This window comes from Dermochelys coriacea, chromosome 4 (assembly GCF_009764565.3).
Source record: "Dermochelys coriacea isolate rDerCor1 chromosome 4, rDerCor1.pri.v4, whole genome shotgun sequence".
Classification (NCBI taxonomy): Eukaryota; Metazoa; Chordata; order Testudines; family Dermochelyidae; genus Dermochelys; species Dermochelys coriacea.
This window is the reverse complement of record NC_050071.1, coordinates 61,714,689-61,739,253: the sequence shown is the minus strand read 5'-3', so window position 1 is coordinate 61,739,253 and position 24,565 is coordinate 61,714,689. Positions and strand designations below refer to the sequence as shown.

Below are 24,565 nucleotides of genomic sequence, written 5' to 3'. Positions count from 1 at the left end.
GGCCTCAATCATATCCTCCCTTAATCGTATCTTTTCCAAGCTGAAAAGTCTTATTAATCTCCCCTCATATGGAAGCTGTTCCATATCCCTAATCATTTTTGTTGCCATTTTCTGTACCTTTTCCAATTCCAATACATCTTTGAGATGGGGCGACCATATCTGAGAGCCAGAAGTAGCCTCTTTTTGGGGGGAGAGAGAGAACCCCTTGCCCACACACAATAAAATTACACTGGCGTACAACCAGCGTAAGAGAGACCAGTCAGACTCGGAGGCATCTGATATTGGAGGGAAGGGATGGACTGAATTTTTGAGCATAGGCGAATGAGTGATTAATAGGCTAGAACGAGGAACAGTGCTGTGTACACTTCCCCATTTAGCTCTACCAATGCACTTCAGGCTCAGAAGTATGCATTGAAGACCACAGGCAGTGTGATGACTTGGTGCAAAAGAACATCATAAATTAAAATATTGTGTGCGTTTCTATTTAGAACTTCAATTTGTAATAAATCACCAGCCCACATACTAAGAACTTCCCTGCTGTAAGGAAATTTAAAAAGGACCAAAAATGTTTCTTTACTGTACAAGAGCTGCATAATAGTTTGCAAATTAACTGGACATCAATATTTTCATCTCCAGTGTTCTTTAATGTGCATTTTAAAGCTGTGTGAATATTACAATACTTTAAGCCTTCATTCCCACCTCCCTTTTCCTCTTCATTCCTTGGAATAATAGGCATCTTGTAATAACTGTTCCTTCCATAGATTGTGCTGCTTTTGCAAATTCAGATGACAGCCCAAACCAGTTGTCGTTACACAGTCCATTCTGGGTAGACTGTGCAGCCAAAGAAGGGCATGTGGGGTGGCCAAACATAATGAATGGGATAGTAAGAAGGTAAAAGGTTACCCTGCGGATACCACGTCTCGTCTCAGATAGAACATTTGAATTAAGAATCAAAATATTCCACGTTTCCGAGCATAACTTTCAATTAAAATAAATCCTTTTGTAACACAGCCAGAGATCAAGCTGAAGAAGAGCTTTATATTCCAAAGTATCCAAGAATTTACTCTCAATTATCACATGCACATTTATAAATTTTTTTTTTAAAAAAAGTGTCCTATTAGGAAGATTTGCGTCTTTCATTTTTCAGAACAAAGTTGTCTTTGTTCCAAGAACCTTAATGAAGAGAGACATCAGGAACTTGATAAAAATGACTTTAGAAAGCTTTAGTTGATTATTTTACCATCTCTCTTTTAATATTCTGTCTCCTCAAACTTTTACTCATTGCTTTGTCAATTCTAAGGGCTCATGAGGTTGCATGCGAAGGTTGAAATGAAGAGCCATATTGTGAAATTTTCAGAAACATTGCATAAAACAGGCCACAAAAAGCTAAAAATATCAATAGAAAACCACAAAATAGTGCAGCAGAGATTCAGAATCATAAATCTTTAATCAACAAAGCACAGAACCTCTGTCACCCTCTTCAGGAAGGGGAAAAAAAAAGCACAATTTGTTAAAAGCATGCAAGTAAAAAGCTCTAATAATACTATTTAAAGAAGTGGGTTTTGTAGGCCCAGGAGGTTTGGATTATTTGGATAAGCACCCAGACTGCTGAATACCTATGCATACATAAGTTGAGCCATTTGAAACTTACCCATTATCCACCTGAGCTGATTCAACTAAGACTTGACAGAATAGTAAACAAGAGTAGCACACTGCAGAAATATTTGTTTCCACATCATTGAGTTGTGTGTTTCACAATGGTCCACTGGATGGCTACTTGGACACTGTGTCCAGTGTGTTCTCACTTATATTGGAAATTCCTGCTTGCCAAATTTGGCACTGCTGCTTGAGGTAGCCTCCATTAGACTTAGGAACTTGTACTTGGGGAATGGGCCAAAGATGCCTGAATTTTTCACCCGTAGGGAGATAGTGGGCAATACGGCCTGTTCCCATTGGGAATTCTGCAAATACTATACTTCTATACTCAATTTTGGTAATTCACCATTCACATTTTATGATTGGTTGGAGGACTTCTGAACCCACAGACACCTTTCAAAAGTGTCATGTGAATAATTCCGATACAAATCCTTGTGTAAAAACATATTCATGTGTGTATTTGTATGAAAAGGCATGTGAGAGAGAGAGACATTCTTCTTTTCCACGAACATATATGAGAAGAAACTTCACTAAGATCAACCAGTCCTCCAGCTTGCCCATTGTCTCAGCACAAGCCCCAGGTTAAACCATAACATGGCTTCTTCTACAGACCAACATTGCTCCTGGAGTGGGAAAAAGAAGCAGAGTCCTTTGCAATCATAAAGCTCCCAACGCAGATGGAAATGACCCTTACCCAGGAATCAAACTCAGATCTTGTGTGTTCAGCATTGTATTGGATGAGCAATAGTAAATGCATTGTGCAATATATAATACGATATGGTTATGATGGGGTCCTGAAGGATAGCTTTTCCATTGCCTTTCCAGCCTCCACAATGGATCTGGTTAAATAGACTGAAGCCAGTTTTATTCTGTTCTGCTGATGGCACTGCTGTTCTGCCAACATCACTCCTAGTGTGGGGTAAAACCACTGGAATGCTTACAATGGTGTTTTTTAGTTACAGTTTTTATCTGTACTGTGCTTGTGACTGGTTTAATAAAAATACATTGTCCATATCTTAGGGGGGAAATCATTTGCATGTTGCTCTGTAGTGCTCAATTTCTCACTAAACGTGTGCTACAGGAAAAACAGTGCATAGTCTCACTTTAAAACTGGCATTGCTTGGTCTTATTTTTAAGGCATACCTTAATATTGCCCATGAGTAGTAAAAGTTAATTAATATTTTCTAAATTTCTAAGTGCTGTCCCTTCCCTCCCTGGCATTCCCATACATAAGATATATGTCTTCACTATATTGATTCAAAATTCTTGTTGCTGTGAAACAGCAGATCTAAGCTTCAGTTAGTTTAACACCAAACTGAAAATTCTTGAAGGACAGAGGAAAAACCAAACCAAACCAAAAACTTAACAGTAATGTGTGTGGAAACGATGGCAAGGATACTCCAATGGCTGGGCCCTAACCTGGGACTTGGGAAACATGGGCTCCATTCCCTAGTCTGCCACAGACTTCCTGTGTGACCTTGGGCAAGTCACTTATGCCCAGATTTTTAAAGGATTTAGGCATTGCTCCACTCAGTGTTGTAAGGCCCCAGGCTCAGATTTTCAAAAGATAGTTAGGCCTAAATACCATTCAGGATCTGGCTCTAGGTGACTCAGGTCCTTGTCCGTAAGGTGGGAATAATCATACATCTCTACCTCACCAGGTTCCTGTGAGGAAGAATACACTCAAAATAATGAGGTTCCCAGAAACTATGGTGATGGAGGCCACATTAGTCCTAGATAGACAGAAACATATGAGGAATTTAAAAGGGCTCTGTTAGGATGATCTTTATCTTAAATCCTGCAGGCAGTTGAGAAGCATGCAAATACCTTTGCCTACAATAAGCCAAAATCCACAGTGTGAATTTTACCAATGTAAGGAATCATTAGGAGTTTTCCAAGTGTATAGGGACTGCAGGATTGGGCCCTAAATTAAACATCCTGAAATTCATAGTACTGAGGCTTATCCCTAATAATATTTTTCTTTAGAGGCTTAGAAAAGGGACAAGCTGTTTGTGTGGTACATTTGTAATAGAGGAGTCATGAAAGTCAAAAATCCATACCAGAAAAAGCTACTTGTAAAAATCATACATAATGGAAACTATGGGAATAAAACTAAAACCATACCCTATGCTTTGGGCCATTGGTGCTAGTTTACATGCCAACCATGTAAACCACTGGGCAACATGTAAAACCTAGCATGTTTTAATGTTTTACCAGCAACCTTGTTTCATCTGCTTTACTGACTGCTGCAGCAGAAAAAACATACAACCATTTATGCTTAGTAACAAAAAGTATACTAAATAAACTTACCTCAACCAATTGCCAGAGAGACTTGAGTGATTAGACTAACAGAAAAAGCAGTTTTTAGACACCTCAATTTCTTATGTACTTGGTGTACTGTATTTTGAAACACTAATTTTTGAGGGTTTTGTTGTTTTTTTTTTTTAATTCTGCCATTTCTTCATCCAGAAGAACTAACACTTGAAGCACAGATGAAAGCTGTGCAGCACAAAGCAAGCTGCTTCTATGAAAACACTAACTGAACACTGACTTTTTTTTAATAAAACCTTTGGATGTCTGGCATATGCCCACTATATTCAGACATTTATTGGCCTCTCTTCTCTATTACTGTACACAGTATGATCATCATTCATGAATTGACTCATTTATTGCAACTTTTTATAGAGAAGCCCTATTCAAGTCCAGATATTCACAACTAAAATATTTAGCTTGTCTGTGTCTGTTGCATTGTGTATCTTTTCTATTTCTGCAAGTATTCTACCTCTGCTCTTCCCCCTTCATATTATTCAAGATATAGTTGTAGTCAAAGTATCATCCCCAATGCAGCAACTCATAAAAGTGTAACAGAAAACACAGTACAACCAAATATTGAGACCATGTGGTATTACAATTTTAATCACAAATCATGCATAATAAGCATTCTGTTTTCTGTTTGCATTAGAATGTTCTTTGATAATTTAACTACATCTGATTTGTATGGTTTCTGCAAGCAAAAAAGTTAATCCCACACTACAAGACCCTTGCACAAAAGATAAAAAAAAATAAGATGTGTGAGAGATCATTGAGTGCATGTCCGGGTTACTCCAAACAGGGCCACTGAGGATGCATCGCTGGAGTGTGATCCTCGATTGTTACATGAGATTCTGATGTATTTTGCTAAGCTTGTATGGATATAAAAGATGCTTCTACTTTTGAGGGGAAAAAATTAGCTTCATGTAGCTTTGACTGGCAATGCGTACGCTGGCCTGAGTAAAAAAAGCTTTTCTGCTGTGAAAGACTGCAAGTCTGCTGCTCACTAGACAGTCAAAGAAAGCATTAATGTTGTCCCACTCTCCCCTCCAAAAATAAATACATTATGAAAGCAATATTTTAGCTTGTCCATTCTGTTTCTCCTCTTATTAGGAAACTGCCATCACCTCTCAGCAGAATTAATTCTCCTTAGAAATGAATAGACCAGGTGGCTGCCTCAGACCTTTTATTTCCTTACGAACCTCTTTCCTTTGGTTTCAGAGTAGCAGCCGTGTTAGTCTATATCCACAAAAAGAAAAGGGAGTACTTGTGGCACCTTAGAGACTAAAATTTATTTGAGCATAAACTTTCGTGAGCTACAGCTCACTTCATCGAATGCATCCGATGAAGTGAGCTGTAGCTCACGAAAGCTTATGCTCAAATAAATTTTAGTTAGTCTTAAGGTGCCACAAGTACTCCCTTTTCTTGTTGGAGTCTGTTTTTGAAGTTTTTTTGTTGCGACTTTTAGGTCTGTAATCGAGTGACCAGAGAGACTGAGGTGTTCTCCAACTGGTTTTTGAATGTTCCAATTCTTAACATCTGATTTGTGTCCATTTATTCTTTTGCATAGAAACTGTCTGGTTTGGCCAATGTACATGGCAGGCACATGATGGCATATATCACAGTGGTAGATGTGCAGGTGAACGAGCCTCTGATAGTGTGGCTGATGTGATTAGGCCCTATGATGGTATCCCCTGAATAGATATGTGGACAGAGTTGGCAACGGGCTTTGTTGAAAGGATAGGTTCCTGGGTTAGTGGTTCTGTTGTGTGGTGTGTGGTTGCTGGAGAGTATTTGCTTCGGTTTGGTGGGTTGTCTGTAAGTGAGGACTGGCCTGTCTCCCAAAATCTGTGAGAGTGAGGGATCATCCTTCAGGATAGGTTGTAGATCCTTGATGATGTGCTGGAGAGGTTTTAGTTGTGGGCTGAAGGTGACGGCTAGTGGCGTTCTGTTACTCTCTTTGTTGGGCCTATCCTGTAGCAGGTGACTTTTGGGTACTCTTATGGCTCTGTCAATCTGTCTCTTCACTTCAGCAGGTGGGTATTATAGTTGTAAGATTGCTTGATAGAGATCTTGTAGGTGTTTGTCTCTGTCTGAGGGGTTGGAGCAAATGCGGCTGTATCTTAGAGCTTGGCTGTAAACAATGGATCATGTGATGTGATCTGGATGAAAGCTGGAGGCATGTAGATAAGTATAGTGGTCAGTAGATTTCTGGTATAGGGTGGTGTTTATGTGACCATTGCTTATTAGCACTGTAGTGTGCAGGAAGAGGATCTTTGTGGGGACTAGTCCAGGCTGAGGTTGATGGTGGGATGGAGATTGTTGAAATCATGGTGGAATTCCTCAAGGGCTACTTTTCCATGAGTCCAGATGACAAAGATGTCATCAATGTAGCGCAAGTAGAGTAGGGGCGTTAGGGGATGAGAGCTGAGTCAGCCATGAAAATGTTGGCATACTGTGGGGCCATGCGGGTACATGGTGGTTAGTCATCTTTTATGCTAGACAAATATAATTATTTGCTGTAAGCTTTCCTTAAAATTAACTGCTCTAGCCTTCCAATCTGTTGTGGTGCTCTTCTCAACTCCTTTCAACTTCTCAATATCTTCTTAGTAATGAAGTGTGGTACTCAGAACCATACATGATACTTCAGGGGTAGTTTCACTGTCATATAGAAAGGAACTATCATGTCTTTCCTCTAGGATATATGCAGCTCAAAATCTCTCTGGTCTTTCTGTCAAATCATAGGTCTAATTTGCTGTCCATTACAATACTTAGGCCTTTTATACTTCTCCTTCAGTATCTTCAGTTTTGATTATTTCCTCCTGCCCACATAAGTACCTCAAAAAATAGTTATTCTACAGTCTCATTTTTATCAGCCATGAATGGGCCAAGTTCAAGTTAGCATGCGAAAGTGACATATGTTTAACTTCTCTAAATCCTTTTGTATTGTGCGTCTATATTGGTGCTTACACTTCCTAGTTTAATCTTTGTAAATGTCATTAACATGCTATTACACCACTTTCTTCTGTCTTAATAATGAAAGCATTAGATACAACTAAACTGAGTGAACCTCAGCCATTCAGGCACCCCATTAGAAGCCAACCCTCAGTGCTATACCTTGGTTAGCCTAAATTCATCTCTGGTAGAATTGTTCAGTGAAGTTACACCAGGAATAAATTTGGCTCAAATCAGCAGGTTGATTTTACATATTTGCCTGACAGGATTTTCTCTTTATAAACTCTCTGATGCTTATTTATTGATATCCTGGCTTGTGATGCATCCAGACACATTAGGTTCACTCCAGTTTATAAGCACAAAAACAGCATAGCAGCTCCTATGCCACTCTTGCTCCCTGATGATGGCATAGGTGGCATGAATGCTGAAAAAAGTAGCATGGGCTGGCTTCATTTCACTACAGTAAACCCTATTAGCAACTTATATCAAAAGAGCAGTTCCACATACAGTTCGCTACTCCCCAAGAGTATTCTCCACATAAGAGCACACTGCATTACTGGCAACAGCTAAAGATCTACGCCACAATTTTGAGAGAGACTGAATTGAAATTTAGTAGATGGTAATTGCCAGGATTACTCTTCTTTTGTTTGCTAGATATTGTACCACATTGGTTGCTTTTTTCTAATCTTCAGGTACCTCCCCAGCTTGCTTTTCAAAACCCATTGTCAGAGGTTCAGTGCGAGTTCATTAGCTAATTCTCAGCATCATAGGTCACATCTCACCTCCAGCTGCTGATTCGCAGATGCTCCAATTTACCAATAATTTGTTTGCCTTTTACCAGTACCTACTTTTGAAGGTGTAAAAGTTGCCCAAAACACTTGTATTTTTCTTGTTAAAGGCTTTTTTTTTGGTATGCATTGATTTCATCCTCCCATTATACTTTGAGATTTCATTTTCCCCTGATAAAGGAATAAGAAGGCATTTTCACAAGTGAACTGCTTTGAGTAGCTTTAACTCATTATGGGTGTTTTTACTCCTTATTTTTCCCCTTGAGCCTTAACTTACTGAATGTTCTTGCCTCCCTCTTTTCAATTTCCAGAACAGTTCATTTGTTAACCATAGGTTTTTGAGCAGTCCCTTGTGAAGCCGCGTTGGCTTTTCCTTGCATATTTTAATCAGAGGAATTTTAACCTGTTGCACCTTAATTTATTATTTCTTTTAGGATTTGCCAGCTTTGTTTCACACCCAGGGTTTTTAAGAACTTCTGCTCATTTTATCCTGCTCAATAGTGCCTTGATTTAGCAAAGCATTTAAGCACATGCTTAACTTTAAGAATGTGCATAATCCCATTGCTATTCAACAAAACACTTACACGTGTGGTACTTGTGTCCCAATGGGATTTAAGCACATGCTTAAAATTTACACACATTTTCCAAAATGTGTTTCTTGAAAATTAACACCGCTGCATTTTAGTCACACAGTCAATTCTTCTCAATCAAAAAACGTTTTGGATATTTCTCCTCTGGTTGAATTCTTTTCTTCCTGGATCACAAATCTGTCTTTTATGCAACTTACATTAATAGTACCCCTGGTTTTCTGGTCCTTTAGCTTACTGCATTCACACCATATTCAGGCCCCGGCCCCTGCCCCCCCCACCTCCACCAATAAATGTCTCTCTCAAGCAGCAACCACAGTTTCTCTCTTACCTATTTCTAGCAAGAGGATAAGGACTTGTCTTGAAAAGCAATAGTACCGTTACTTACAATAAGCAAAATATAGGAAGGGGTGCCAGGAATGTCCAGTCAAAAAGGGACTCTGGTGGCTCTGGTCAGCACCACTGACTGGACTGTTAAAAGTCCAGTTGGTGTGGGGCTAGGAGGCTTTCAACCTGGCTCTGCATGACTCCGCGGAAGCAGTGACATGTCCCTCGGGCTCCTAGGTGAAGGGACAGCCATGGTGGCTCCATGCACTGCCCCCACCCCGAGCACCAACTTTGCAGCTCCCATTGACCAGGAACTGTGGCCAATGGGAGTGGTGGGGGTGGCATCTGCAGGCAGAAGCAGTGTGCAGAGCCTCCTGGCCATACCTCTGCCTAGGAGACGAGGACATGTCGCAATGTCCAGGGAGTCCCCCAGAGATAAGAGCCACTCGGAGCCTACTCCCCACATCCTAACCCTCTGCCCCAGCTCTGAGCCCCCTCCCACACCTAAACTCCCTACTGGACCCTGCACCCCCTCCCGCACCCCAGCCCTGAGCCCCCTCATGCACCTAAACTGCCTCCTGGAACCCACACACTCCAACTCCCTGCCCAGAGCCCCCTCCTGCACCCTGAACTCCTAATTTCTGGCCCCACCCTGGAACCTGCAGCCCCAGCCCAGAGCCCATACCTCTTCCTACACCCTGACTCCCTGCCTCATCCAGGAGCCCCCTACCATACTGCAAACCCCTCGGCTCCACCCCCCACCCAGAGCCCTCTCCTGCATCCTGAACCCCTCATTTCTGGCCACACCCAGAGCTCTTACCCCCTCTTGCACTCCAACCCCCTGAACCAGCCCAGTGAAAATGAACGAGTGAGGGAGGGCGGGGAGAGCAAGCAATAGAGGGAGGGGGAAATGGAGTGGGGGTGGAGCCTCTGGGCAGGGGACAGGGCAAGGGTGTCGGTTTTGTGTGATTAGAAAAAGCCCTGGTTCTCCCATAACCAGTCCACACCTTCCCTACTTGTGGGAATGAAATGCTACAATGCCCTCAAAAAGCTGTTTCCACGGGACCAGAGAGCTGGGGAAGGCCACATATGCTATAAAACTCATACTCCCTACTTCCCTGACCTCAGCAGCCCAGCCAACATCCCCACCCAGTTGTACTCTTAGCTCCCTTCTCCTTATGAAAGCAGAAGGGGGCATTTGGCAGAAGGAACTTATGATGATGTAGTTCTGTCTTTGAAATTTCTTATTTTCAACCCAGGCTTCTCAAAACATTTGAACTAGTGCTAGTAATTGAATCTAAACTGAATGGAAATTTAAAGAAAAAATAGAAATCAGCTCATGAAAACATATGACAAGATGCAGCAGTAAACCTTGATTTGATGTGAAACAGTGAACTTTGCATTACAAATTAAAGATCACCCAAATATTTTATACCTCAAGGCAGTCAAGTAATTCTCAGTCTCTGCAGTCAATCATAGAATCATAGAATATCAGGGTTGGAAGGGACCCCAGAAGGTCATCTAGTCCAACCCCCTGCTCAAAGCAGGACCAAGTCCCAGTTAAATCATCCTAGCCAGGGCTTTGTCAAGCCTGACCTTAAAAACCTCTAAGGAAGGAGATTCTACCACCTCCCTAGGTAACGCATTCCAGTGTTTCACCACCCTCATAGTGAAAAAGTTTTTCCTAATATCCAATCTAAACCTCCCCCATTGCAACTTGAGACCATTACTCCTCGTTCTGTCATCTGCTACCATTGAGAACAGTCTAGAGCCATCCTCTTTGAAACCCCCTTTCAGGTAGTTGAAAGCAGCTATCAAATCCCCCCTCATTCTTCTCTTCTGCAGACTAAACAATCCCAGCTCCCTCAGCCTCTCCTCATAAGTCATGTGCTCTAGACCCCAATCATTTTTGTTGCCCTTCGCTGTACTCTTTCCAATTTATCCACATCCTTCTTGTAGTGTGGGGCCCAAAACTGGACACAGTACTCCAGATGAGGCCTCACCAGTGTCGAATAGAGGGGAACGATCACGTCCCTCGATCTGCTCGCTATGCCCCTACTTATACATCCCAAAATGCCATTGGCCTTCTTGGCAACAAGGGCACACTGCTGACTCATATCCAGCTTCTCGTCCACTGTCACCCCTAGGTCCTTTTCCGCAGAACTGCTGCCGAGCCATTCGGTCCCTAGTCTGTAGCGGTGCATTGGATTCTTCCATCCTAAGTGCAGGACCCTGCACTTATCCTTATTGAACCTCATTAGATTTCTTTTGGCCCAATCTTCCAATTTGTCTAGGTCCTTCTGTATCCTATCCCTCCCCTCCAGCGTATCTACCACTCCTCCCAGTTTAGTATCATCCGCAAATTTGCTGAGAGTGGAATCCACACCATCCTCCAGATCATTTATGAAGATATTGAACAAAACGGGCCCCAGGACCGACCCCTGGGGCACTCCACTTGACACCGGCTGCCAACTAGACATGGAGCCATTGATCACTACCCATTGAGCCCGACAATCTAGCCAGCTTTCTACCCACCTTATAGTGCATTCATCCGGCCCATACTTCCTTAACTTGCTGACAAGAATGCTGTGGGAGACCGTGTCAAAAGCTTTGCTAAAGTCAAGAAACAATACATCCACTGCTTTCCCTTCATCCACAGAACCAGTAATCTCATCATAAAAGGCGATTAGATTAGTCAGGCATGACCTTCCCTTGGTGAATCCATGCTGACTGTTCCTGATCACTTTCCTCTCCTCTAAGTGCTTCAGGATTGATTCTTTGAGGACCTGCTCCATGATTTTTCCAGGGACTGAGGTGAGGCTGATCGGCCTGTAGTTCCCAGGATCCTCCTTCTTCCCTTTTTTAAAGATGGGCACTACATTAGCCTTTTTCCAGTCATCCGGGACTTCCCCCGTTCGCCACGAGTTTTCAAAGATAATGGCCAAGGGCTCTGCAATCACAGCCGCCAATTCCTTCAGCACTCTCGGATGCAATTCGTCCGGCCCCATGGACTTGTGCACGTCCAGCTTTTCTAAATAGTCCCTAACCACCTCTATCTCTACAGAGGGCTGGCCATCTCTTCCCCATTTTGTGATGCCCAGCACAGCAGTCTGGGAGCTGACCTTGTTAGTGAAAACAGAGGCAAAAAAAGCATTGAGTACATTAGCTTTTTCCACATCCTCTGTCACTAGCTTGCCTCCCTCATTCAGTAAGGGGCCCACACTTTCCTTGGCTTTCTTCTTGTTGCCAACATACCTGAAGAAACCCTTCTTGTTACTCTTGACATCTCTTGCTAGCTGCAGCTCCAGGTGCGATTTGGCCCTCCTGATATCTTTCCTACATGCCCGAGCAATATTTTTATACTCTTCCCTGGTCATATGTCCAACCTTCCACTTCTTGTAAGCTTCTTTTTTATGTTTAAGATCCGCTAGGATTTCACCATTAAGCCAAGCTGGTCGCCTGCCATATTTACTATTCTTTCGACTCATCGGGATGGTTTGTCCCTGTAACCTCAACAGGGATTCCTTGAAATACAGCCAGCTCTCCTGGACTCCCTTCCCTTTCATGTTAGTCCCCCAGGGGATCCTGGCCATCTGTTCCCTGAGGGAGTCAAAGTCTGCTTTCCTGAAGTCCAGGGTCCGTATCCTGCTGCTTACCTTTCTTCCCTGCGTCAGGATCCTGAACTCAACCAACTCATGGTCACTGCCTCCCAGATTCCCATCCACTTTTGCTTCCCCCACTAATTCTACCCGGTTTGTGAGCAGCAGGTCAAGAAAAGCGCTCCCCCTAGTTGGCTCCCCTAGCACTTGCACCAGGAAATTGTCCCCTACGCTTTCCAAAAACTTCCTGGATTGTCTATGCACCGCTGTATTGCTCTCCCAGCAGATAATCAGCTGCAGCACCTACATTTTCAGTCATTATCAAAGAAATATTTTGTTTTAGTTGCTGACTAAATTGTTGACTTGGACAGGAATATAATTTCCAGGCAAAAGGCAAAATAAAACACAGACGTGTTTGATTTCTAGTCTAGCATCCAGCCTTTGGCTTAAACAAAACTTCAATTTCAATTATTTTGATGTTTTGTAACCATGCCTCATGCATCAGCATTATCTGTTAAATACTTTATCCTATCACCAGCACCCTTACTATGTCATTCTAAGCAATATACTGCTCTCCATAAGAGGAATTTTTTATGTTGTTAATGCCAATGCAATCAAGGGACATATATGGCCCCTTTGAATAGAAAAGTAGACATATGACATTGGCTTAAGTTACTCCAAATCACTTTTCAAAACAAAATAAAAGCTATTTATTTATTATGGGAAGTGATTCAGATTAATCAGTGGTATATTCAGACTATAGAATTGGATAGTTACCACTTAAGTGTTATGGTTACCCTAAACATCTGGATAAACTGATTCTACCATAGAATTACTAACAAGCCAACAAGGCATTCCAAAACTAATAATAATGTAGGAAGATACTGTAGGTATCTGTTCCTTTTCTGCTAAATCATATGTTAAAGGACAAATGCTCAAATCATCAGCCAAATCTGGATAATGTACAACTTAATAAATTAGATAAAGATGTTTGACATTTCTTCTCCATAATAAAGTAAAGTGGTCATAAAAACACAAAGTATTGCATCCCATGTGTACCACAATTTTACAGACTTGAGACGAGCAAAGAAATAGATACAGTTTCATTCTCATTCTTTTTATAACTTAACTAATAATAACCTCTAGGCCAGAGACAGAGCATGCACACAACTTCATGCATGGCGTGCACAAGAATTCGGTTTGAACAAACCAAAGCAACCAAAACAAGATACCACACAGCTGCCCATGTCATTTGGAAAAGGAAGTCAGGGAGAACCCTGACCTCTAGATCTAGTGTACAAAAAATAGCTATTAAAAAAAAAAGTTAAGACTTTTTTTAGTTGACAGTTTTTTAAGCTTGTTCCTTTTTCCTATTAAAATTTCACTTCACAGAGTGAGCTGATGACTGAGTTGTTCCACTTCATGTGCTATAAGTACACTATGCTATTTCCATTTCTTTGGATTTGAGGGGGGCCTGTTACAACTCCCCCTTTTTTTAAGCAGCTAAAGTAGTTTATGGGGGGGAGGAGGAGAAAGAATGGACAATTAGAACTGGCCAGAATGTTCGCATCTAAAGAGAAATAGCAAATTTTAATAACTAAAAATTGGCACTTACTAAGTGCCTTTCATCTGAGGATCTCTTAAGTGCTTTTCAGACATTAAACTTCAACATCCAGTGAGGCAGGTATTATCATCCCAATTTTACAGATTGGAAGAGTGAAGCAGAGAGCTTAACTAGATTGCCCAGAGTCATACAGCTGGTCAATAACTGAGCTGAACCAAGAACAGACTTATAACACCTGACTGCATAATGCTTTAGCCATTAGACTACCTCCTTTTGGAATGAAAATTCACCAGCATAGTTCCACTAGTGAGTGGGGGAAAGAACTTTGAAATTTTGCAAATGCTACTATAGTAAAATGCAATTTAAAAAGCTACAAATGCAGGAAGTGAAGACAAGATTCATAAAATTTCATCGCATTTTGTAACAAAACACAGAAGTTTGGATGTAGCTCTGAGAATACTCAAACAAAAACAAAGGACATTTTTTTTGTAATGGCCGCAACAGAGCCTATGAAATTGCATGCACAAAAATCCATTTGTACTGGATTCAGCACTTGAATATACAGACCATACAGGCATCTAACTACACAGTTGGTGTGAGCATATGCTACGTGCACGAGTGTCTGGTTTTCTGTGAATGCAGTTTTAAAGAAGGCTTTTGACGTTTTTGGCCTACACTGATAAAAATATCAAAGTAGATTATACCCAGAATTAAAAAAAAATTCCATTTAGGGCTAAAGTCTTTATACTGTCATCATCATCATAAACTGAAAAGGATCCAAAAAATGATTACACAACATTCATGTGTTTTCCCAGCAGTGACTGTAAGGGAAAAGAAAAATGTTGAAACTGAATTTATTCTCAGTTTCAACAATCTTTCAGAAGTAGTCACCCTGCGATGGATTTTTTAAAAGGGAATTAGAACATGAGACTAATATTTTTCACTCTGTCAGTAGAGGATTAATTATTGGTGCTATAGATGAGTTACTGACTTAAAAGAATACTGGAAATTGAAGTGATATGGAATATTTGGAAATATCCATTTTAAACTCAGTCCTTGCTCTGGCCAACTCACAGTTGATTAGAACCCAGCAAGAGTTTTGTCTTAATATAAAGAAAGTAAAAACTTCAGGATTTGACCCATTGATGGAAAATTAGAAACAATGATCTTGCATCTATGGATCTCTAAGAACTTCACAAGCATTAAGGAATTGTCCCCGTTTCACAGCTGAGGAAACAGATGAGAGATTAAAAACACAATATTTTTGAAGTTGGGTCCCCAATATTAGGCCCCACATCTATATTTAGGCACTTCTGGACCAGAGTGCTAAGCCAGCATGAGATGTGGCTGCGCAGTGCCTCTGCAATGTATGCCACTTAAGGGCTTAATTTTAGTCATCCAAATTTGGAAATGTTGATGTAAGTGATTTGTCAGATCACAAATGTAGTCTATGGTAGAGCTAGCACTACTACCTAAATTTCGATTCCTAATACTGTTTTAAACACAATAGTCTTCTTTTCCTCTCTCCAAACCATCCCCAACCTGCTATCCTCTTGAATTCTATGATTTATGGAAATACATGTCTCAGACTAATATTTCTGGAAATGCCATTTCAGTGTAAGACAAGCAGTGTATACATGACTCAGCACTCATGGCAGCCCAACAGTAACAATCAGTGTGTGACCCTGAAGGAAAACGAAGTTGATATGGGAACATTTAACAACAGTGAGTAAAACTTTAAAAAAAAAAAAAAAAAAAGATTTATATTATACTTTGTTTCCCCCACAATAAAAACATACTGTACATTAATTTAGTTCTTTGGATTCTACAAAACTACTAAAATTAATTACTAAAATTAAAATCTGCATTTTAGGCAACAAGAATGGAATGTTGGTAAGATAACATCCTGCATGTAATACTATAACTGATGGAAATTTTCTGACCATTAAGATTTTAACCAAAAAAGGTCAACAATTCAATTTTTGATTAAATGTCCACTTTCAAAAGCTTGGTCAACAATTTTCAAAGATTTTCAGGCTTTTCAATCAGCAATACAACTAGGGAGAATTTAAGAGTCAAATTTCAAAATATTGTTCTTTAAAATAAAAAATGTTTTTGAAAGTCTCCCTTTAATATTTACCACTTTTTAAAACCATCTCTAGTACAAACCCTAAACATGATTTAATTGTAGTTCTAATATAAATTCTGTAGTAATATCTTATGCATGCTATTTCGTTACCATAGATACATGTACTTTTCTTTGTAAAGATACAGAAAGAAAAATCAGTGTATAATGGCCCAAGGAAATATATTTTTCAAAATTATGCTATACGCTAGCTTTAAATACTAGAAAGGCTTAGAAAGTAATTTCCTACAGATAGAAGAAAAGCTATCTGTACCAGTAAAAAGAATGAACTAGAGCTGTGCAAATTCTGCAGTGCATATTGCAAATATCAGCACTATAGTTTTTTTTGCAGGAGTTTGGAAGTAAGCTAACCACTGCAAGCACATTTGGAAGTTTGACTTCAATGACCACCAACCTTCTAGTGGAACCTTTACTACCCTCCTCCTACAGAGCTCCCCATCCCCAATAAGCCCCATGAACTTTATAATTGGCTTCAGTGGGACAATATTGGCCTGCCTTGACACTTCATCCTTTTTCTATGGGCCTATAAAATTTTACTCCTGGTCTTTGGTAATTGCCACTTACTATAACAAATTCCAATCTTTTCTTTTATTACAGAAACTTTATAGATTTTAAACAGAACAATCGTATGCAAAAGTAGGTGGGACTCATGAGTGTCCATGAGGAGACAAATATTTATTATAAGGCTCATCTTTCAGGCTGTACATTGCTCTAATTGTACATTTTTCTAATGTAATGAATGAAGGTTCTGATCATGAAAGCTCAGGATTAAAAGTGGGTTTGGTTATTCCAACTGATCATATGGTGTACAACTAGCATGACTAAACCAATTTACTTACCAGGCAGGCAGTTTCTTTACTTTGCACATCTCATCTGGGCATAAGTTTCTATAGCAAAACTACTTATGGTGGCATATTTAGAAAGAGGAATTTCTTGTTCATTCCCTCATTCCATTCCCCCTCCCTTGGGGGGGGGGGGAGGTAGACAGAGATGGCATTGGATTTCCCGACAGCTGCTATGAGCTGAGAACAACTCCTCAAAGTCAGCTCAGTGAAGGTAGAAAGATACAAGGGGGGGGGGGGGAAAACATACCCCCTAGCCATTCAAAGAAAAAAAAAACAGAACTGGACATGGAGACGAATTACAACTGCACTAATGATATTTCACAAAGACTTCTGAGCAGCTATCAGATTTAAAAATATGTTGGGCCAGGTCGTGTGTTGATGTTGGTTTTTAAAGTCTATACACTGCTCAGTGGATTAGGTAGTACACTATAGACAATCACTGTGATAGGTACATACTTCAATCCTAAGACGACTCAAATAGGGATAGGATCCTCCAAATGCTATTTGCACTAATGAGGAAATTTAATAGTTTATATATTATTTAAATGACACTTTGATTCCAGATGCCAGTGTTTCTAACACAAGGCCATGCAATCTCTGTCTGTAGTTGCCTGCTTGACCCTCTACATTAGATGTCCGTATTTTTTCAAAACGGTCTCCAGCTTCTCTTTAAAAAGGGAGCATCATGATTTTCCCCTGCTTTCACAAGCTCTTCCAATCCTTCCCTGCATGCTGACCTCTGTGAAAAGGCTGAAATCTCATTTCCTGCCTCTGACAGAAATTCTCCAAGAGTAAGACTCTTAACCAACCTAGACAGTTATTACTGTCTTCCCCTCAGTCCTTCCCTGCCCTCCTGCATCCCAATCTCAACCCCCTACATCAGGTTCAAATTTGAGACAGGAAAGGAGAAACATTTTAAAATGTTCTTTCAGATAAAAGAAAGCTACAGAAGATAACTGAAGTAATTTCCCTAGGGTAATATACATTTGTTTACATCTCAGCCCACCTCATGCTAGAAGCAGTGACACTCATGCTCTGACACTTTCCAGTCTAGTAAAGGTTGTAGCAAGCAGAAAGCAGAAATCCATATTTAGAGCAACAAGTCTACAGGGAGCACTGTGGGAATATCATAGCTAATAAAGCAAATAATAAAAGCTACTTAGCCCGAGAATAAGTGATCCCTCCACCCCACTTACGATAATCCTCTGGATACCCTCATCTCCAGCCCATGTAGCTTTGTCACAAATATGTAAATAAATAGAGAGGAGGTAGAGTATCTCATACACCAGGAACCAGCTTCAAAAAGTGAGATTAGGTTTTCCTGGCATGGGTCTGTCTTAATGGTTAGGGCACTCACTTGGGAAGCCCGAGTTCAAGTCTCTGTTTGCCATCAGGCAGAGTGGGGCTCTGAACCTGGATCAATTCACAATTATGTGAATCCCATTTTTAGGCACTTAACTCTCCTTATGCATTGTACAGGCAGCCTGAGCACCTAACTCAGAGTTACAAATTCCGCTAGATGGCAGAACCCACCTAAGAGTTAGACCAGTGGTGGGCAACTTGAGGCCTGTGGGCCGCATGCGGCCCATCAGGGTAAGCTGATTGCAGGCCGAGACACATTATGCTGACATTGACTGTCCAGAGGCATGCCCCCACACCCCGTAGCTCCCAGTGGCCGCGGTTCACTGTTCCCAGATAACCGGAGCTGTGGGAAGCAGTGTCTATTGTGACTATCACCATTGTCATTCTTTTTGCAGAAGTTTAGAAGTAAAGTTATATATATATCAAATCTGCTGAAAACCAAAATATTTTGTTTGAAAACTGAAAAATTTTTATTCAGAAATGCTACTACAGTGTCTGGCCTCTGGTCCCTTGCTCATTGCCAGTGGAGCTCTACAACCCAACCAGTTGTGACTGGGAGAGGGCTACCTAACTTCTGTTTAGACTTCCAGCTTCTGCTCCGCCGTGCACACGCGCACACAAAAAGAGAGAGACATGGAACATCTAGAAAGGTTAGGGCCTACTAATCAGAAAAAAAAATAGAGTGAAGACAAGCACGTACCACTCAAATACAAAAATGATGTTGACTAATCCCAATGTTCCTAAACTATAGTCCACCGAACAGTTGGCGGGGGGGGGGGGGGGGGTAGGTGTAGAACTGGCTGGTCACACAGTTCTGGCTCCTCATTCTCAGCTATTAAATGGCATTTAGAGAGCTAGAAATGCATAAAATACTTTACTAACTTTATGTTTCCATGTAGGCAGCAGCTGTAGTTGCCATAGGAATGTTATGCAATCACAGATGGGACGGGGGGTGTATACGAAACACACTATTAAAATATGATCCAGGTTATGAAAGTCTGAGAACCCTGGGTCTGACCTAATTGCAGAGTAATTTAAAGTGACAATAAGACTTCTGTGATAAATTTGTTAAATATGGAATACATGTGGAAGCAATTTAATACATATAGAGAAAGAAGGAAATATATTAATTTCAAAAGTGATGCAATGTGACTTGGTTGTCCAGAAGCAACTGGATGAGGTTAATTTAGCCTGAAATTATATTACTGTGCGTATAACTTTGGGAAAATGTTTAAACTTGCTCTAATATTTCTGGTTTTATATAGTACCCCAGATGGACAACATCCTCTTTCTAAATTTCAGACATGAGAAATCACACTACTAGATGCAGACAATGCTTCAGCAGTTAGTTGCCTACTAATACTCGAAGACTTATTGAAACAGTGTACCTAGTCCTCTAAATTAGAGCAACACCATGTACAATCCTTATAATTAGGACTCACCTACACTACAATTATGATTTAATCAGAGGACAAATTCATAGTAGGGGTGCTTCTCAACTACACTGCAAACTGTAACCATGTTGTAATGTTGCCATGTTTTAAGCAGATCTCTCAACCTGCATACAGTTATTTTCCCTACATAATATTTAATTTGAAATTTTACATAAAACATTCATGATCTCGCATAACTGCTAATCATAGAATCTTAGGGTTGGAAGGGACCTCAGGAAGTCATCTAGTTCAACCCCCTGCTCAAAGCAGGACCAATCCCCAATTTTTTCCCCCAGATCCCTAAATGGCCCCCTCAAGGATTGAACTCACAACCCTGGGTTTAGCAAGACAATGCTCAAACCACTGAGCTATCCCTCCTAATCCTTTACATAAAATCCTAGCAACAAATAGAGCTTAATTAAAATGGCATATTCTGTGTATAATTGTATATTCACCTATTTCCCCTACATAAGATTCATGTAATAATTTCAGCTTGACTGGAGGTATACATTTATTATGCATAATAATATCAGTCATATGGTATTTGTACTGGTATATGAAGGTCATTCCACGAAATACTACTAGAAGGTCTCACTGGAGACCTAGTACATTTCCAAAATAAACTAGCAGAAGATATTAGATTAGAAAAAGAAGGGCTTCCATAGTCCTCCAGCACCCACCAGTAACAGATATACAATACATTTGTTAGTATCCAAGGTGCCACAAGTACTCCTTTTCTTTTTAAATATCCTTTTGTGAGCTTAGATGACCCAAGCTACATATATGATAGTGTACAAGTATGAACTTGTGTGTATTCTGAACAAAGTGCCCTATTTGTATCATGTTTCAGAGTAGCAGCCGTGTTAGTCTGTATCCCCAAAAAGAAAAGGAGTACTTGTGGCACCTTAGAGACTAACAAATTTATGAGAGCATAAGCTTTCGTGGGTTACAGCCCACTTCATTGGATGCATAGAATGGAACGTATAGTAAGAATATATACATATAGAGAAGGAAATATATTAATTTCAAAAGTAATGCAATGTGACTTGGTTGTCCACATATATACACACACACGTACACAGAAGGTGGAAGTTGCCATACAAACTGTAAGAGGCTAATTAATGAAGATGAGCTATTATCAGCAGGAGAAAAAAAAAACTCTTGTAGTGATAATCAAGATGGCCCATTTAGACAGTTGACAAGAAGGTGTTAGGTATCCTAACATGGGGAAGTAGATTCAATGTGTCTAATGACCCAGCCACGCCCAGTCTCTATCAAACTCAAGTTAATGGTATCTAGTTTGCATATTTGTACCATGTGTATGCTTAGTAGTGAACGTGCCCCAATTCTGCAAACCACCTGTGAGAAATTCTCAAACTTCAGTGAGTGCACAAACTTTGCTGAGAGTAAATTAGAAAGAACAGACTCAAAGTACAGTTCTACTCTGAAGAGGAACTGTGCAATAAAGGCACCTTTTTACTTAACAGGCTCTGTGGGCCAAATGCTGACATCACTGAAGAAAATGGGAGTTTTGCCACTGACTTAAATCGCATTCAGAGTTACATCTGTTCACTTCAGTGATTATAACTAAGTGACTTTATTAGGGTTTGTCTAACGTAAATTATTCCAGAATAAATTAGGGAAAGAATTTAAAGCAGAAAAACCTTCGTGTGGATACCTTTAGTCCAGAATAAGAGTGCCTTTTTCTAAATCTACTTCCAAAGCTAGATAAGCTAGTTCATAAAAAGGCACTCTTATTCTGGACAAAAGATATCCACACATGGAGTTCTTCTTTAATTGCTGTTCTGGAATAACTCCATGTCTAGATAAATCCTTAGTGGATAAGATAATTTATTGCTTTTTCCTCATGTTAGCTCTTCTGTGACGGAAAGCTGGATATTATTCCTTACTATGCATCAACAGCATTATTTACTATCAAACAGATTGTCGCTGGCCACGCTGTAGTACACACACAAGAGAGGTGTTCTGGAGCATTTCCCTCTTGTAGGTGCCATGCCAAAACCAGGACTAATTACAGCCACTGCCCTTAAGGTGGCCTCCATTCTTGAGGCCCTTCTAAGGCAGGGATGGGCAAACTTTTTGGCCTGAGGGCCACCTCTGGGTATGGAAATTGTATGGCGGGCCATAAATGCTGATGAAATTGGGGATTGGGGTGTGGGACAAGGTGAGGGCTCCAACTGGGGGTGAAGGCTCTGGGGTAGGGGCCAGAAATGAGGAGTTCAGGGTGCAGGAGGGGAATCCAGGCTGGGGCTGGAGATGTGTGGGGTGAGGGCTCTGGCTGGGGCTGAGAGGTTGGGGGTTTGGAGGATGGCCGGGCTGGGACCAAGGGGAGTTCGGAGGGTGGGAAAGGGATCAGGGCAGGGGTTTGGGGCCCAGGAGGGGGACGGGGTGCAGGCTCGGGCAATGCTTACCTCAAGCAGCTCCCGGAGGCAGCAGCATGTCCCTCTTCTGGCTCCTACGCAGAGACGTGACCAGGCAGCTCTGCATATTGCCCCTGCAGCCAATGGGTTCCCAGCCAGTGGGAGCTGCAGGGGTCGCGCTTGGGGCGGGGGCAACATGCAGAGCCCCCTGGCTGCTCCTAGGAGCCAGAGTGGGGACATGCTGCTGCTTCTGGGAGCCATGCGGAGCAGGGCCAACCCCTGATCCCATTCCCTGGCTGGAGTGCTGGAGCAGGGCAAGCCCCGGCCCCTGCTCTCCAGTGGGAGCTCGAGGGCCAGATTAAAACATCTGAAGGGCTGGATGCAGCCTCCCCTGCCATAGTTTGCCCATCCCTCCCTTTCAAGGTCTGCAATAATAGGACTCCTCTTCAGCAGGCCTTTGAAAACACTTAAGGAAACTTTTACACTAAAAAACTTTGTTAGATGAAATTAAAAGCTGCAGGCACATATCACTGTTGGAGACTTCTGCATTTCAAAACTTGAAACAGAATAAATAGTATTAAACTGTGCACATAGGGTGATGTCATCTGTGAACAGAGGACCAGCACCTGGCCTATGTGCCATTAAGTCCCATTTAAGCAAGACTTTAATAGCACATAGTAGTGGCTTTCTGTACAAGAAAGCATTTCACCATTAGATAGCACTTTTCATCTGTGTATTTCAAAACACTTTACAAGAGCAGTTAAGCAAGCACTATGATCCATATTTTACAGAGGAGGGAATTGAGACTTACTAGCAATTAAAGGTTTGGTTCAGGGAAGGCCATAAATCTTTCATTGACTGCCTCAGGAGTTGGCCACACCATTTAGGACCTGATGAAAGGTCACACAGCAAATCAATAGCAGAGGTAAAAGGAAGAGAACCCTAGTTTCCGATTCCTAAGGCTCAGTCCACAGTTGCCACCTACAGTTTGCTTACTTGTAAATTTACAAGATCTTGAACAGTCACATGAAAATGATTGGCACTAAATGGTGTAAATATTTTGTTATATGTGCTGCATATGCTTTTGTTATGTATGGAACATATTGATTGGTATAATTTTACAGGAAATTAGGACAATGAGAAGGGCACCTAGAGAATGAGAGCTGGAAGAGAAAAGTCATTCAGGGGATATGGGAAGTAAAACACTCAGGAATTGATTTGACTTGAGTTGGGTACCAGTTGCCTAGAATCTTGAACCAAATAGTATCTCCATTAATGAGTGGTAGGTAGCCTAAGCCTCCCAGTGGCAATGTTGTTAACTCAATACATTCCTTCCTATATAGCTGCGCTGCTGCAGCAATTTTTGCCTCTGGCTCCCTCCCTCCCTCCCCCACGCTATTCTTCAGCCTCCTCCAAGCATAGGGGTAGCCTGACCACTTTACAAAATCCTGCCCCGCTGGGACCCCAGAGTCCTTTAATAAAATCTAACAAATATTAAAAACTGAATCTTCATCCCAACCAGGCTCAGCAGGGGCCTCTTCCTTGCAGGCAGTCCTTGACCTTCAACAGTTTGCACACACACAAACCCTGGTTCTTGCACCTCAATGCACATCACTGTCCAGGGGTTGACATATTCCTCCTCTTACCCAGGGGTGCAGACTCATCACAGCTCCTGCCTCTCATCAGGCTTCCAGCTCAGCCTGGGAGTAACTAGCCTGCTCTTCTTCCCTTTCATCTTCTCAGCTTTCCTTCAAATTGTTTCAGAGAGAAAACATTTCCCATCTCTTTCTCCAAGTAGGCTCACCCAGCTCTTTCTGATAATCTCCAGCTGAAGCTAATAACTAAGCCACCTGATCTCCAGCCAATTAGGATCAGCTGGGGGTAGCCCATCCATCACAGACTGAACCCTGAAGACCAGCAAGTCTCTGACATCCTCAGCTGTCATCTGAATCAGCAACAGACCCAAATCAGGTCAAACCCAGTCTTGTGTGTTTTCCTTCATCTTAGAATACACTGGATGATTGTTCTCTTCCATCCCAGGCACTGTGGAGTCCCTGAAATAATAGTACACCATAAACAAGCCAAGTATTTGGATTTGGTTCAGTAATGTAAAAACTGCCAAGAGCAGATAGGTTGAAGATTTATATATCTCAAGAACACTTTGCCCAGTTAAATTTGCAGAGACTTCATCTTCACTTGAGAGTCTACACATTGGTAGTACGTGAATCACCATGTAGTAGAGATCATGTTGAGGTCAAATTATTTCCTATTTTTTAATTTCTCAAGCCTCCTCCCAAACACTACTCCTTTTCTGTCCCTGGCACAGAACGTGGTTGGCAATAGCCTGGCATGCAGCTCTAGAAGGCCAGGTGAGCATTGGTTTGTATATTTATTGCCAAGAAACACATATTGATCAGCTCTGACTAGATACGGGGTTCTGGGGCTTTGCCAAATGTACAATCTACTGGGGGCCATAAAATACCTAACATGAGGAGGAAAGTTCAGTTTTCTAAATGTACAGGTGCATTTTGGGAATGATTTTTACCTGGATCCACATGAAAAAGACTGGAGAAGCCAGAGGCACAGGCTACATTGAAACCTCTCATTAGGTA

At 41.3% G+C, this 24,565-nt stretch overlaps 1 long non-coding RNA gene across 1 annotated transcript in view; it reads right to left on the bottom strand.

Annotated features, from left to right (window-relative positions):
* Positions 1 to 23,741, bottom strand: part of LOC119855237 — a 29,424-nt gene extending 5,683 nt beyond the window's left edge. Inside the window, exon 1 of the long non-coding RNA XR_005292795.1 lies at positions 23,600 to 23,741. This is a non-coding gene — a long non-coding RNA (uncharacterized LOC119855237). The remainder of the gene's footprint in view (positions 1 to 23,599) is intronic.
* Between the last annotated feature and the right edge of the window lie 824 nt (positions 23,742 to 24,565).